General features: G+C 49.6%; 1 protein-coding gene and 2 pseudogenes across 1 annotated transcript in view; 2 read left to right on the top strand and 1 right to left on the bottom strand.

Moving 5' to 3' along the window:
- Positions 1–13,582, bottom strand: part of LOC117702382 (coiled-coil domain-containing protein 12-like) — a 154,794-nt gene that overhangs the window by 121,261 nt on the left and 19,951 nt on the right. The gene's annotated exons all lie outside the window — the stretch shown is intronic.
- Positions 4,967–6,682, top strand: LOC117702379 (coiled-coil domain-containing protein 12-like; annotated as a pseudogene).
- Positions 11,719–12,150, top strand: LOC117702380 (coiled-coil domain-containing protein 12 pseudogene; annotated as a pseudogene).

The following is a 13,582-nucleotide window of genomic DNA, read 5'->3' as shown; positions in this document are numbered from 1 at the left end:
CAGAGCTATGGATTTGGTCCCTGTTACCACATGAAGCAGATAATGGGTGCAAGAGGACCGGCCCAGTGTCATCCCTAACTACATAGTCCAAGGCTAACCTGGACTATGTGAGACCATGTCTCACAACAGGGAGGAGGGACATAGACAGTAAGATGCTCAGAGGGTAAAGGAGCTTGCCACCAAAGCTGATGACCCAAGGTCCTTCCCAGAAGTCATACTGTGAGGTGGTTTCCTGCTCATTGTCCTGATACCTGAGCTTGCAAGGGCATCGGGGGTTGGGTGGGGTGAGTGCAGATACACACAAAGGGATCTCATTAAAAAATTTAAGTTCCAGTGCCCAAAAGAGTAGCCAGTAACCTAGCAGTGGGTAGACCGGACTTCATTAATTTCATGTGTTTTGCCTGAGTGTATGTTTGTAACTGTATTTCTGCCTGGTGCCCAAGGAGACCAGAAGAGGGCATCAGATCCCCTGGAACTGCAGTTCCAGATAGATGTAAGCCAAGGGGAATTTACAGCCATGGAAGCTGAACCGATAGCCCCCAAATAAGTGTCTGTTTTATTCTCAGAGGAATAAGCAGTGCTATCCCTCTTTACACAACAAGAATTACATGTAAGAGCTTATCAGAAACCCTGAAAATCAGCTCAGAATGGCATTACACACCTGTAATTCCAGGTCTTTTAGATTGAGGCAGGAAGTTGAGGCCAGCCTGTGCTATAGACAGATGCTCTCAAAAGAGAACAGCCTAACACCAGGTTGAAAATAAAGGACTAGCAGATCTCTGGTGAGCACAGGATTGGCAAAAAGCAACAGAGACAGCTGGAGTAACCTCGGTGCAATGGAGACTTAGAAATGTGTTTTCAGCTACACTGATGTGCTGGGTTTGGGCATCAGGAAGGTTGGCACAGTGTGGTGACAGACAGTGAGATCACTTTGGCCAGTAGTGTGTGTTTCCTCTGCCCCTTAGTGTCCTGGTGGACTGTTACACGTGTAGGCCAGGTGCCAGGCCAGGAATTTCATAGGATCACAATAGCTCATGCACAAACACACACACACACACACACACACACACACACACACTTAAAACCATTAGGGATACGAGTCCCTTTGTGTGTCTTCCACCAACCCCCGTCTTTACCTTTCCATGGTGGCACCTGCATTCACCTCTGGTCCCATTCGCCAAACTCACTGTCACTTAGCTGGTCATTAATATATCAGGGCTTTCACAAGCTGCAACAGTGTAAGGAGGCTAGGGGGATGAGAGTGATCTAAGCCAGGCACATCATCCATTACTGAAAGAAAGGCAGCAAGCCATGCTTGCCCAGGGATGTGGGAGAGAGACATGGCTAATACACTGGCATCTTTTGGAAAGATCAGTAAGGTTGACTGCTGAGCAAGACTGAGGGAAGACATAAGACCCGGGAATGAGATGAGAGTGTCATAGTCCACAGACATCCAAATACATGGGTACATTACAGATTCAAGTGTGACAAGGGCTGGAGAGACAGCTCAGGGGTAAAAGTCAGTCCTTGCTGCGCACCACAGACATCCTGTGCTGGAGTCCTGAAACCCATGCAGAGGTGGAAGAACATACTCCACAGAGTTGTCCTCTGACTTCTGTGTGTGCGAGTACATGTGCACATGTGTACACGCACAGACACTCTACCCTCCAGACTATACCCCCAACCCCAGGCTAACTGGTAACTGTGCACACGCACAGACACTATACCCTCCAGACTATACCCCCAACCCCAGGCTAACGGGTAACTTTAGATCCTACTCATGTCCCAAGTTTAACCTCATCACATCCCCAGGAATTATCACCCTAAGAGAGCTGAAAGGCTGGGCCAAGTCAACAGCACAGGTGAACCCTGCCCATAGTCAAGTGGAGTTCCTTAGAGCTGGAACAGAGTCAGTCACAGCAGGATGGGCGGGCCTCCAGCCTGCTACAAAACTGAGAGACAGTACATGCCCCATGGGAGTGCCTGACTCTGGTTCACTTTCAACCTACCCACCACACTGGGCTCCCCACCCCAGCAAAAGATGGTGAAGGCACACAGGTACTGCTTCTCTGAGAAAAAGGTCATGAAGATGAGGCTGTGCAAGTACAGCCCCTCCACCAGAATCCAGTAGTAGTTGGTTGCCAGGAAGTAGAGGAAAAGGGTCCTGGCCACTCGGCAGCCAGCCTAAGAGACCAACCAGGGTTAGTTCCAGAAGGCAGAACCTGCATCTTATAGGCAAGGTTTGGTTTTCATTGGGGGTGGGGGGTTGGGGGGCAGGAAGTTCACTCTAGGCTGCTGGGTTGGAACCAATGTAGTCCATAACTCTGTCCAGGAAATAGACTCAAGGAAGGGGGCAGAGAAGAGACTCCTGAGATGGGGCATCAGAACTTTGAGACTGGATTGGAGATGTCTTCAGTCCTCATGGCAAAGTTCCCTTAGAGATGCAGGGGGTGGGGGGTGCTCTCCCTCTGTAGTTTAAACAGCCTCTGTCCAGGCTATGTCTGAGTCACACACACCCTTCCCCATCCCCTATCCTACTGATCCCATCTAGTTCTAGGGAATCTGTTTTTATGCAAGAGCTCTGTGTTTTGAAGAGCTCCAAACTCCAGAGACCCTTCCTCAAGTCTTAGGACATTGCGGCCACCCAAAAATCACATGAAACCATACCTGGATGCAATCAGCTGAGGTTTATTAGGGGAGGAGCCGGCGGTCAAAACGACAAGCTCTTTAGCTCCAAGAGCAGGGTTTTGGCCTAGAGTGGTGGGTTAAAGGGTCTTTTATAGCACGGGGTGGGGGGAGGATGGCATTTTCGCGTGCTTACACATGAATGGTTGCATTTTCGCGTGGTTACACATGATTGGTTGTTTTACAAATTTTGAAAAGACCAAATTTTGGAAGACCAAGGGAGGGGTAACCAAGAACAGTGGAACATTGCAGAGAATCTAGCCCAAATGATCTAGAGTCATGTGAAAATCACTGCACACTCATTTTTCTCAAAAATGTGGTTTCACAAAGTCACTGCCCTACCTTGTATTCTCACTAGCTCCAGCTGTAAAGCCACAGCCCTGTCATTGTGTTTTTACCACCTGAATGACTTTCACTCCTTACAGCCAGTTCCTGGACCTGGCCTGGCTTGTTTTAGAGAAAATTTTCCATGTCCCTAAAAGAACTTAAAGGGCATCTATATATCTATATGTTCTATAAAAATGATTTTTATAATTTTTCATTCTTCAGATTCAGAGTTTTTCACCATTCTAGGCATGGCTTGGCTATCTTTTATAAAAAGGAAGTTGGCCCAGCCCACCCTGTTAGGCACAAGCAGCCTCATCAAAGTTCCTAGCCAGCCTCAAGCCATCTAAATCCACTAGAACGCTGAGCTTTGCCTGCCATCTGTAATGGGCAACACATATACTTTTTAGCAATTTTTCCAATCCCTCTGCCCTCCTTACACACACACACACACACACACACACACACACACACATACACACACACGCATACACACACAGGTGCATGGTCATGTCTGGGTATGAGGGCTCTGGTGGGCAGACAGCACTTTCCTGTGTCCAGGAAAGTAAGGATCACCTGAGCCATCTGACTTCCCCCTGCCTGACCCATCTCTTTTAGGCCTTCACTTTTGCTGGGTTTCCCTATATTGAGCCTACCATAGGTAGCCCTGACTGTACTGGAACTCGCTATGTAGACCAGGCTGGACTCAAACTCAGAGATCCATCCACTTGCCTCTGTCTCCCAAGTGTTGGGATTAAAGGCGGTCACCACCAATGCCCTGTGCTGGTCAAACTCTTTCTATACTGTGGCGCTTATTTGGCCCTGGTTGCTGTTTGCAGGATCCTAGGCAGGGAAGGCAGCCTGACTCTGATTATGTTGCAGCTCCAGAAAGGGATGAGTGATCATTCTTGAGTTCATAGGAAAAGGCCATGCAGCCAGGTCTCCAACTCAGCAGGTCTGGAGCCGAGCCAGAGAGTGGACAGCAAGGCTTAAGAGCAACCACTCATCAGGAGAGTTTGAGGTGCCACTGGCTGCTGCTGTCTGTAGAGCAGGGAGAGGCTGACCTCAGAGTGAGATGGGATTGAGAGTGGCCAAGGCAGGTTTCTGAGTGTTTGTCTGGTAGTGGGGCTTTAAGAAGAGGTTATCCTATGTAACCAGACTGAACCCGACCCCATAATTTTCATGATGCCTCAGCCTCTGAAGTGCTAGAATTACAAACATGCACCACCTCACAAGGCTCAGGGAAAGTTTCTCAAGGCATTTGCTCCTGAAGAATTGGCACAAGTGGATAAGGATGGCTAAGTATTCCAAGAAGGCAATCAGGAGAGGAGTGTGGAGGTTAGGCAAAACCAGAGAAATCAACTCACTCTATTCTCTTCCTCTAAGGTCTGATTCCACTTGCTTTTCTAGAAATTTGGTTCCACTTAAAAATTAACTGCCCCAGGACACATCCTGGGAGGAGCACATTCCTTAGTCCAAGGACACCTGCTGGATTACCCTGCTGGATTAACATTCAGAGGAAACAGGGATTAACATTCTCAGACCACACCTGCAGGTGGGGAAGGCCCTAGGCAGGTAGACACATTCCTCAGGAGGAACCAATCCTTGCCATTTACAGACAAGGGAGGTACTTGCCACCTGATTCCCCAAAGACCAATCAGTTTAAAAGTCACATTGTTCCACCAATCATATTGTGCCTAGTCAGTGTTTCTCTAGTCCACCCCTTAAACGGTATAAAAACTGCTCTTACCTTCAACTTGAGGTTCTTCTTGGTTCTTCTGGCCTGTATGCAGAGAACTCCAGTGCACTGGGTTATTATTATCATCCAACCTCAGGTTATTGCAGCGAATCCCATCCGTGAGAGTTTCTGGGGGAGCGTGTCCCCTGGTTTTAGATCTTTAAGTCCAACACTTTCTGACTGAGTCTGCGTGAGGCCAGAGCAGAAAAGGAGGGGGGCCTCTGAAAAGATGGCGGCTGCTCCTGCTGGTGTGTGCCAACTTGAAGAAGAGGCGCGGATGCGGAAAGAACAGCTGAAGGCCCTCCGGGAGAAAGCTGGGTGCAAGGACAAGGAAGATGGGAAGCCACAGCACAAGAGGCTCAGAGATGTGGAAGAGGAGTACAGGGAACCCAGGTTTCAGAACTATGTCCCAGAGGATAGAGACCTGAAGAGGTGACAGGTCCCCCAGGCCAAACCAGTTGCAGTGGAGGAGAAGGTGAAGAAGCAGCTGGAGGCTGCCAAGCCAGAGCCTGTCATTGAGGAAGTGGTGAGTACCTGGGAGGCCCCTCCCTGCTTGTGCTGCTTCCTTCTCTAGCTGTCTCTGTTCCCACCATACTAACTTCCTTGACTGCCTGCATTTTTCTGCCTCTATGCCCAGTCTCTGCACTCCCTCTGAGGCTGGGCCTTGCCCCTGATGCATTGTCTCCTCTCTCCCTAGGACCTGGCCAACCTGGCACCTGGGAAACCTGACTGGTGAGTGTTGTCCATGAAGGCTGGCACAAGCCCTTTGGGGAGGTGATGGTGTTTGGTGCATGTCAGAGGCCTCGGCTGGGAGGACAGCCAAGGGACAGATAGGGAATAGGGACAAGCACTGCCGGCATAGCTCTGCCCAAGAGAGTCAGGGATGAGGGCTAAGTAAGTAAGTCATGAGTCATGGGCGAGGGTAAAGTGCTGAAGAGGGGCCGGAGGGAAGAAAGAGCAGGCATCCTTTTGAGCCTCTTCTGTAGGGGGAAAACTCACCTACTCTGGGGGCTCCGACTTAGCAGTGCACCCCTGTGTGCTCAGGATACCACAGTGAAGAGACGGATGGGCAAGCAGATAGGGCTTAGGCCTCTGTTGTAACTGTGAAGTAGGGAACCCAATCCCTTCAGCCTGGAAGCCCCTCTGAGTGAGCTGAGAATATGGGTGAGGGAAGGTGCTTTAGGCACGTCTCTTGGTGCCTGTAGATCTGTGGGGTGGGTGACAGCACCTACCACAGTGCTTTAATTTGATGAAACAGCCATGAGGTGTGTGCTGAAGAAACTGCAGAACTAGAGAACTCAGGCTGATTTTAGGAATTCTGGAAGCCCCAGGAGTGGGGGTGGGAGGCTGTGGCCAGAGAGGGAATAGGGCTGACAGTTGGCCACCACAAGTTCCTCTCTGATGCTGACTTAGGGGACATAGAAGGGGGATCCCAAAGAGCCAGACACCATTCTGTTTCAGTCTTCTACCTTGACTGAGTGTGTGGTAGGCGTCCCCTTCTCTCAGTTACCTCGGTGGAGTTAGGAAGGCTGATGGATGATAGGGTCCAGAAGAGCAGAGAAGGTAGCATCATGTTCTCCCCAGAGCAGCATCTCAGGCAGGATAAATATCAAAGCCCTGCAGGAGATTCCAGGGCCACACCATGCTAACCCTTAGCTTCTGTGTTTCCCCTCTCTCCTGATGTAGGGATCTGAAGAGAGATGTGGCCAAGAAACTGGAGAAGCTGGAGAAGCGGACCCAGAGAGCCATTGCAGAGCTGATCCGTAAGTGCACTCTGGCCAGTGGGAGCCTGCCCTTGGAGCAGTGACTTCATCACAGGCCTTTTCCACTTGTCTGCTCTCTCTCCATCCAGGTGAACGGCTGAAAGGCCAGGAGGACAGCCTGACCTCTGCAGTGGCTGCCAACATTGAACAAGACGCCTGTGACTCCGACTGACATGTTTTCCTGGTTTAATTTCTTCAGCACACACATCTCCTGTCATGTAAATGGTGCTTTTTAACTTCTGTAAATAAACTTTTATTTAGTAGAGTCATGTCACTTCTAGTTTTCTAAAGACTGGCAGAGTTCTTGCAGTTTTGACATCAGAGAAGACCTAATAGGGGCTGGAGAGATGACTCAGGGTTGAAAGCACTGACTGCTCTTCCAGAGGTCCTGAGTTCAGTTCCCAGCAGCAACCACAGGGTGGCTCACAGCCATCTGTAATGGGATCTAATGCCCTCTTCTGGTATTTCTTAAGACAGTGAATGTGTACTCAGATACATTAAATTTAAAGAGGAGAGAGAGTATGAGAGAGAGAGAGAGAGAGAGAGAGAGAGAGAGAGAGAGAGAACCTAATAGTAGTCCCAGTATAGAAGAGTTTAGTAACAACTGACAATATTTTAGGAATTCTTCCAGGATCATCATTAAGAATTTTTTTTTCTTTTTTTGGTTTTTCGAGACAGGGTTTCTCTGTATAGCCTTGGCTGTCCTGGAACTCACTCGGTAGACCAGGCTGGCCTCGAACTCAGAAATCCGCCTGCCTCTGACTCCCAAGTGCTGGGATTAAAGGCGTGCGCCACCACCGCCCGGCTATTTTTTTTTTTTTTTCCCACAAGACGTGGGAAACGGGACGAGGTGACTGCGGGACTCGAACCCACGCACCAAGAGACGGTGCGCCGTCTGCGGGCGGGAGCCTTAAGGGCCGAGCCACCTGCGGTTCGCTGCATCATTAAGAATTAAGAAATCATCTATTTGTGGGGCCGTGGTGGCCCACACCTTTAATCCCAGCACCTGGGAGGCAAAGGCAGGTGGATTTCTGAGTTCAAGGCCAGACTGGTCTACAGAGTGAGTCCCAGGACAGCCAAGACTACACAGAGAAACCCTGTCTAAAAAAAACTAAAAAAGAAAACGAAAAGAAATTGCCTATATAGCATCACAAGACAGTACATCTTCATTGTTCTCCAGAGATCTGCTCATTAAGTAGGGTTATCCTAGTGATTGTTACATATATTTAATAACAGGAAACATCAACAGCAGGTATCTTTCCTAAAAATGAATTTCTGATGGGCCTTGCCTACCCAAGTTCTTTCATAAATTTGAATCCAAAGTGGACCCATCTCGGGAATGTCACCTGCTAGTTTCTAGCTTCTCCCAAGTTGGCTCCTGACAGTTTATTTTAGGGCTTCCTCTCACCCTAAGTCATGAAGTGTGCTGGTCCATGTGTGTTGTGTTCCTTCCATACAGTGGCCCAGCTTTGGCAGACAGTGCCGAGGACTTAGGTCATGCAGTACAGTGCATGTGCACACAGAAGTTAGGACACCCAAAAAGTAAATAAAATGTCTCAGATGACAGTTTCAGATCATCGTGTGGCTGCAGATAACCTGTAACACCAGCAGTCCAGGGAGGCAGGGGGATCAGGAGTTCAGATCATCCAGCTACAGGCCAGCTTGAGGCTCGCCCAGGGATGTGGGAGAGAGAAATGGCTAATATACTGACATCTTTTGGAAGGATCAGTAGGGTTGACTGCTGAGCAAGACTGATGGAAGACATAAGAACCAGGACTGAGATGAGAGTGTCATAGTCCACAGACATCCAACTACATAGGTACATTACAGATTCAAGTGTAGCAAGGGCTGGAGAGATGGCTCAGGGGTAAAAGTCAGTCCTTGCTTCGCACCCCAGACAACCTGTGCTGGAGTCCTGGAACCCACGCAAAGGTGGAAGAAGTGACTCTACAGCGTTGTCCTGTGCCTGTATGTGCACAGGCATACATGCACAAACACTATAAGCTCCAGACTATACCCCCAACCCCAGGCTAACTGGTGACTTTAGATCCCACTCCCGTCCCAAGTTTTACCTCATTGCATCCCCAGGAATGATCACCCTAAGAGAGCTGAAATGCCAGGCCAAGTCCAGAGCACCAGGTGAACCCTGCCCATAGTCAAGTGGAGTTCCTTAGAGCTGTAACAGTCAGTCACAGCAGGATGGGCAGACCCAGCCTGCTATAAAACTGAGACAGGACATGCCCTGTGGGAGTCCACTTTCACCCTACCCACCACACTGGGCTCTGTACCCCAGCCAAAGATGGTGAAGCCCCACAGGTACTGCTTCTCTGAGAAAAAGGCCATGAAGATGAGGCTGTGCAAGTACAGCCCCTCCACCAGAATCCAGTAGTAGTTGTTTGCCAGGAAGTAGAGGGAAAAGGTCATGGCCACTCGGCAGCCAACCTAAGAGACCAACCAGGGTTAGTTCCAGAAGGTAGAACCTGCATCTTATAGGCAAGGTTTGGTTCTCATTACGGGGAGAAGTTAGTTCTCTCTAGGCTGCTGGGTTGGGACCAATGTAGTCCATATCTGTGACCAGGTAGACTCAAGGAGGGGGCAGAGAGGAGACCCCTGAGATGGGGGATCAGAACTGTGAGGCTGGATGTGAGATGTCTTCTGTCCTCATGGTAAAGGTCTTTTAGAGATGCCGGGGTGCCCTCCCTCTGTAGTTTAAACAGCCTCTGTCCAGGCTATGTCTGAGTCACACACACCCTTCCCCATCCCCTATCCTACTGATCCCATCTAGTTCTATGGATTCTGGTTCTATGCAAGAGCTCTGAGTTTCAGAGAGCTTTTGACCCTTCTAGGCATGGCTTGGGTATCTTTTCTTTAAGGAAGTTGGCCCAGCCCACCCTGTTAGGCACAAGCACCCTCATCAACACACCTGGCCTCCCTCACGCCATCTAAATCCACTAGGACCCTGTGCTGTGCTTGCCATCTGCAATGGGAAACCCATATTTTTTTAGCAAATTTTCCAATCCCTCTGCCCTCACACACACACACACACACACACACACACACACACACACACACACACACACACAGGTGCCACACAGGTGCATGGTCATGTCTGGGTGTGAGGGCTCTGGTGGGCAGACAGCACTTTCCTGGGTCCAGGATGGTAAGGATCACCTGAGCCTGCTGACTTCCCTCTGCCTGATCCGTCTCTTTTAGGCCTTCACTCTGGCTGGGTCTCCCTCTATTTATTGAGCCCACCCTAGGTATCCCTGACTGTCCTGGAACTCGCTATGTAGACCAGGCTGGACTTGAACTCAGAGATCCATCCACCTGTCTTTGTCTCCCAAGTGTTGGGATTAAAGGCACTCACCACCACTGCCCTGTGCTGGTCAAACTCTTTCTATACTGTGGCGCTTATTTGGCCCTGGTTGCTGTTTGCAGGATCCTAGGCAGGGAAGGCAGCCTGACTCTGATTATGTTGCAGCTCCAGAAAAGGATGAGCCATCATTCTTGAGTTCATAGGAAAAGGCCATGCAGCCAGGTCTCCAACTCAGCAGGTCTGGAGCCAAGCCAGAGAGTGGAGAGCAAGGCTTAAGAGCAACCACTCATCAGGAGAGTTTGAGGTGCCACTGGCTGTGAAGACCCCCATACTCGGGAGACCCTTCCTCAAGCCTCGGGAATCTCGACCACCCAAAAATCACAAGAAACCATACCTGGATGCAATCAGCAGAGGTTTATTAGGGGAGGAGCCGGCGGTCAAAAACGACCAGCTCTTTAGCTCCAAGAGCAGGGTTTTTGGCCACGTGTGGTGGGTTAAAGGGTCTTTTATAGCATGGGGTGGGGGCAGGAAGGCATTTTCGCGCGCTTACACAAGATTGGTTGTTTTACAAATTTTGAACATAGCACTGGGAAGACCAAGGGAGGGGTAACCAAGAACAGTGGAACATTTCAGAGAATCTAGCCCAAATGATCTAGAGTCATGTGAGATCACTCTGCACACTCATTCTTCTCAAAAATGTGGTTTTCACCATGCTATTGTGTCCTATTCTGCCATTTCAGATTACTATCTTTACTTTTTCCTGCTATAGGGCTATGGCCCCACCTAGGTGGTAGCATCTTTATCTGTAATCAGGAACGCCTTCCTGCCTTGGGCGAGGCTTGGGGAATGTAATCCAGCAAGTGTCCTTCACCTGGAATGTGAAGGCCTGAAATCTTATTTTCAGTTCCGAGTTCTGTAAGGCGGAAAAATCTACACATATTTCATAAAATGGCCTTTATAATTTTTCACTCTACAGCTGCTGCTGTCTGTAGAGCAGGGAGAGGCTGACCTCAGAGTGAGATGGGATTGAGAGTGGCCAAGGCAGGTTTCTGAGTGTTTGTCTGGTAGTGAGGCTTTAAGAAGAGGTTACCCTGTGTAACCAGACTGAACCCGACCCCATAATTTTCATGATACCTCAGCCTCTGAAGTGCTGGAATTACAAACTTGCACCACCTCACCCAGCTCAATTTGTTCTTGAAGAATTGGCACAAGTGGATAAGGATGGCTAAGTATTCCAAGAAGGCAATCAGGAGAGGAGTGTGGAGGTGAGGCAAAACCAGAGCAATCCACTCCCTCTATTCTCTTCCTCTAAGGTCTGATTCACTTGCTTTTCTAGAATTTTGGTTCCACTTAAAAATTAACTGCCCCAGGACACATCCTGGGAGGAGCACATTCCTTAGTCCAAGGACACCTGCTGGATTACCCTGCTGGATTAACATTCAGAGGAAGCAGGGATTAACATTCTCAGACCACACCTGCAGGTGGGGAAGGCCATAGGCAGGTAGACACATTCCTCAGGAGGAATCAATCCTCAACATTTAAGACAAGGGTGGTCCTTGCCACCTCATTCCCCAAAGACCAATCAGTTTAAAAGTCACATTGTTCCACGAATCATATTGTGCCTAGTCACTGTTTCTCTAGTCCACCCCTTAAAAAGTATAAAAACTGCTCTTACCTTCAACTTGAGGTTCTTCTTGGTTCTTCTGGCCTGTATGCAGAGAACTCCAGTGCACTGGGTTATTATTATCATCCAACCTCAGGTTATTGCAGCGAATCCCATCCGTGAGAGTTTCTGGGGGAGCGTGTCCCCTGGTTTTAGATCTTTAAGTCCAACACTTTCTCACTGAGTCTGTGTGAGGCCAGAGCAGAAAAGGAGGGGGGCCTCTGAAAAGATGGCGGCTGCTCCTGCTGGTGTGTGCCGACTTGAAGAAGAGGCGCTGGTGCGGAAAGAACAGCTGAAGGCCCTCCGGGAGAAAGCTGGGTGCAAGGACAGGGGAGATGGGAAGCTACAGCACAAGAGGCTCGGAGAAGAGGAAGAGGAGTACAGGGAACCCAGGTTTCAGAACTATGTCCCAGAGGATAGAGACCTGAAGAGGTGGCAGGTCCCCCAGGCCAAACCAGTTGCAGTGGAGGAGAAGGTGAAGAAGCAGCTGGAGGATGCCAAGCCAGAGCCTGTCATTGAGGAAGTGGACCTGGCCAACCTAGCACCTGGGAAACTGGATTGGGATCTCAAGAGAGATGTGGCCAAGAAGCTGGAGAAACTGGAGAAGCGGACCCAGAAAGCCATCGCAGAGCTGATCCACGAAAGGCTGAAAGGCCATTAGGACAGCCTTGCCTCTACAATGCACGCCACCATCCAACAAGAGGCCTGTGACTCCGACTGAGATGCTTTCCGTGTTTCATCTCTTCAGCACACACACATCATATGGGAAGGTAGTCTCAGACAGGGATGGGGTTAGGCTGACCAGCACTTCTGGGTCTTGAGAACTGAGCCAGCCCACTGAGTCTCAGCTTCTGTTGGTTGTGACAGTTCATCTCCCAGGGTATTCCACTACCCCGAGTGGGTCAAAGCTGCGATCTGTACATATGTATGTAAACAGAGCTTTGTAAGTTCTGGAAATGAAGCTGCATTTAGTAGAGGCGTGTCGCTTTCAGTTTTTTTTGGTGCTCGGGGGTTGGACTTGGGATGCAGAAGTTTTACTTACTTTTCTTACTCCTGGGTAGGACCTCTCTTGTGGCTTTCTGTTTCTGCATTATTGGACCAAGATCCCATTCAACTTTGGGGAGCAAGAGGAGAGAGGGAAGAAATGGAAAAAAGCAAGTAATGGAGGGGTGTGTGAAGGGAAGAATGTGAGTGGTTGAGGCAAGGGATAATAAAATGAAGACTCACAGAATTCTGGAGCAGAACTGGCACTCACCCTGGTAGGTTTCTTGGTGACTGCCACATATAGGCTCACTGCCCTTGAAGTAGGGGAGTATCCATCACATCTGGACATCTCAGGATGAGAATAAATGAAGCTCTCGTGGCCTGGAGGAGGCAGTCTTGGGAACCATGCAGTCCCATAGGGACATTCTTTCCCTGTGGCGGTCTCTATCACTGCTGTTGCTACTGGGCCTGGGGTAGCCTCTAGCCATCTCCCAGACTCTCAGCTATAGGGAGGCTGTGCTCCGTGCTGTGGATGCCTTCAACCAGCAGTCCTTGGACACCAATCTCTACTGTCTCTTAGACCTGGATTCTGAGCCCCAAGGGGTGAGGCAGAGGAAGAGCCAAGTTCTAATCCAAGGTACCTCCTTTCAGTGTAGTCTCTCCTTTCCCCAGGAGAGTCCATAAATCTGTGTCTCCTTTCAGATCGTCAGCTTTTGGCCTTGGAATACCTGCTGTGGCACAAGATGCCTGGGACTTCCATTGCAGGGACTGGGGTGGAATCTTGGCCCTGGGAATTAGCCTTTTGTTTTTTCTTTAAGTTTTTCCATGTCCAATGAGGGACACTACCTTAAAGTCCCTAAGGTTGTGCCTGATCCTCAATTCCCTCTCTCTTTGCTGAAGGGGAGCTGCCTAAGGGCTGATCTCATTCACTGGGTGCGGGGTGAGGGAAGAGGGGGCTCATTTTTTCTTCCCTCTGTACCTCAGCCCTAGCTCCTGTCTCAGCACCCAGCATGTAGTGCTGGAGGGTCACCCTGTCGGTGCATGTCAGGAGACTGATCCTTCAAGTTTTGAGAATGAGCCTGAGACTAGTCTCCCTCCTTTCTTCCCTG

Source organism: Arvicanthis niloticus, unplaced genomic scaffold (assembly GCF_011762505.2).
Source record: "Arvicanthis niloticus isolate mArvNil1 unplaced genomic scaffold, mArvNil1.pat.X pat_scaffold_73_arrow_ctg1, whole genome shotgun sequence".
Classification (NCBI taxonomy): domain Eukaryota; kingdom Metazoa; phylum Chordata; class Mammalia; order Rodentia; family Muridae; genus Arvicanthis; species Arvicanthis niloticus.
The sequence above is the reverse complement of the archived record's forward strand: the minus strand, read 5'-3'. Positions and strand labels throughout refer to the sequence as shown.